This window comes from Pteropus vampyrus, unplaced genomic scaffold, assembly GCF_000151845.1.
Source record: "Pteropus vampyrus isolate Shadow unplaced genomic scaffold, Pvam_2.0 Scaffold132, whole genome shotgun sequence".
In the NCBI taxonomy this organism is placed as follows: Eukaryota; Metazoa; Chordata; class Mammalia; order Chiroptera; family Pteropodidae; genus Pteropus; species Pteropus vampyrus.
This window is the reverse complement of record NW_011888913.1, coordinates 1,927,418-1,930,403: the sequence shown is the minus strand read 5'-3', so window position 1 is coordinate 1,930,403 and position 2,986 is coordinate 1,927,418.

Sequence of the window (2,986 nt, the reverse complement as noted above, 5' to 3'; positions counted from 1 at the left end):
TACTGTGTCTTGCTTTAGTTTGGTTTTTGACTTTCCTGCTGGGGGATACTTGAGGAAATATTTACTCCCAAAGCATGAGCAAAGGCGGCGGCCCCAGCGAGCTCTCTGAAAGCCTTGGCGGGAGCAGAGGGGTGACGAAGCGCGTGAGCCGGGCCCAGCGTTAGCTGGTGTGCGGGAGCCCGCTGGGGACAGGCGCGAGCACATCTGCGTCTTGGCCGTGCTTCGCTCTCGAATCCGTCTTTGCAGCTCTGTTCTCCAGAGCTTCCTGGGGCTGTAACCAGCCCACAGAGGGGCCGTGATGGACAGGGCTCACAGGAGGACGGGACGTGCCAGATGGTGACTTGGAAAGTTCGTGGCGGTCTGGTGAAGAGCTTTGTACTTGAGGCCAATGGTGCAATGGATTTTCAGGCCCGTTGGCCAGGGGCGCAGGAGGCAGCTGTTCCTTCTTCTCCCCGGGTCCGTGCGGGCTCATCGTAAATTCTAACGCGGCTGTCCTTGGAACATGCAGGCCTGAGATCCCTGGAGAAATGGTCAGTGCAGCCGTTCCCGCCCCAGCTTGAGTCCGGAGATTAGAACAGGGGGCCCCCTTTTAACTAATAAGCAGCCGGAAAGTTTAGATGCCTGCTCCGAAGAAATAGCTGGGATATGTTAGCTTGGGAGAGAGAAGCTGGTCTCTCAGCCGTCCATCAATCCCCAATCATCAATCTATAGATCGATCGATCTATCATTATCATCATCATCATCTATACTGTTTACCTATCATGGTATTTCCTTAAAAAAGAAATAGATTGTCCAGAAGTTGAAAAGGTTAAGTGAGATGCTACTATTGGGGGGAAATAACATCCACAGAGATGTTGAAAGTATAAATGACACAGATTGGCATGGGAATCAGACACCTTTCGCACTTGGGGTGCCAGGTTTTAATAAACGCACTGGTGGAGCCGATCAGTCCCAAAGCATGCAGGACACTCCGTGTTTCTGGGGGATGGACGGAGGATTTGGGGGGATGGGAGAGACGTCCTCCCTGCCATAGAAGTTTCCTTTTAAAATGCGAGCCCTCACGAGTAAGTGAAATACTGGATCACATTCCCCCTCATTGCCACTTCTCTCCCCCTGCTCCCAGCTGAAAAGCTCCCAGCCTCCCCGGCCTTTGCATGCAGGTGTTTTAAAGCTCTACACGGGTCTCTATGAGGTCGAGGCAGCTCTCCTTAAGAGACGGGCCCATTCCTCATTCTCAACAGGCCCACGGAAACGGAAACACGGTCTGAAAGGTCTGGGTGGTGGGGGGCGAGCAGAGCCCAAGATGCGGGGCCGATGCGCCCACTGCGTCCCGAGCACCATGGCCGTGCAGAGCTGTGTGCTCTGTACGAAAACGTTTGCATTCCTCCCTGGGGTTCTGCCCTATCTGCCCGTCCCTGAGGTTGGCAGTGTGTGTGTGCACGCACGTGTGCATGTGTGCACGTGTACGTGTGTGTGCGTGTACTTGTGTGTGCGCGTGTACTTGTGTGTGCATGTGTGTGTTGCGCCAGTTGGCGCCAGCTCAGTGTTTGGAAGGAAAAGATGAGGAGACCTCAGGGGGGCCACTGAGAGAGCCCGCATGGCCTAGACTGTTATTCCTGTGCCCTCGGACTCCGCGGGGTGGGAAGGGACCTGGGGCAAGGACGAAGTCTGCGGCTGGCTGGGCGGGAGAGGGTGGGGAGACTTCTTTTGGCGCCTGTCCCCTGGGGCCAGTGCGGGCGGCGCTGTCTTGTACTGTTGAAAAATCTTCCTCTCCAGCCTTGCAGTTCCCCTTGGTTGGGTTTTAAACCCTTCGGGAGAGTTTTCTTCAACTTCTTGCGGTGGCGACGTGGAGAGTGGGGGTTGCCGTAGGAGGGTGGGGGAGGAGGCCAGTGTCATCCTCTGCGGAGCCTGGGCGAGGAGTACAGGCTGGGGCTGGCGTTCTGGGGAGGAAACCTGAGCGAGGAGGGGTGCCGACAGAGAAGTGACTGCAGAGGGACCCGTGGCAGCCTCTGGAGCGGTAACTGAATTTCACATGTCAGTAGCATTGCCCGAAAACCTTTCTATTGACTGTGAATAACTTATAATGCTGAGTAAACTGCTGAACTGGCCGGCAGAGTCCTCCGTCTGAACTCACAGGGAGGAAAATGTTGGCAGAACAAGTCGCCGAAGGGCTCTGCCAAATGGACCCAGTTCCTGGTGATGTGACAATAAGCTTAGTGGATATGGGGGATGCAGTGAGCTGGAGCATCTTCTTCCTTCTCCGAGCGCCTGTGGCCCACCCGTGGGGACCTTCTCAGAGAGAACTGGTGGGCAAACATCCGCTACTAAGAGCTCAGCGTCCAGTCCGGAGGGAGTATCAATCTGAAGAAGGCACTTTCCTCAATTGCTGCCAGCTTTGGAAGTGGAAACGGACATTATGCATCCGATGCCTTGGAAGAAATAAATGGGAATCGAAGAAAGAAGATTCACTGGGGCCTAAACGAAGAAGCTGGCTGGGAAAGAAAAACCGAAAAAGTAAATGCCACACGGCGGAGAGAAGCGCTCGGGCAGGCCAGACTGACGGCGCCCAGCGTGCCGCGGCCGGGGTCTTCGTGGTGGGGGGCTGAGTCCCACTCGCTAGGTGGCTGCCGCGGTCGTGCACGTCAGCGCCGGCCTGAAGCCCCCGTGACCGGGTTCCCCTTGCCCGCGGGCGGCTCATCCCCATAGACAGCGCAGCCCTGGAAGCCACCCCCTCCGCGTGGAAGAGGATATCTGGGATCGGTCGTGGTGACCTTAGTGCCGAGGGAAGGTGCCTGTGGCCGTCCTGCATCTGTGAAGGAATCCTGCTGGTCCCACTTGTCACTAAGGTGGAGATTTGGGCACAGTGCGGGGCTGTCTCCACACAGGCCTGATGGGCTCCCCGATTCCACGCTACCTCGAGTAATCCCGATTCAATCATCTCACCGTTCTGGGTTTTTTGTTTTTTTTTGTTTTTTGCTTTAAAATA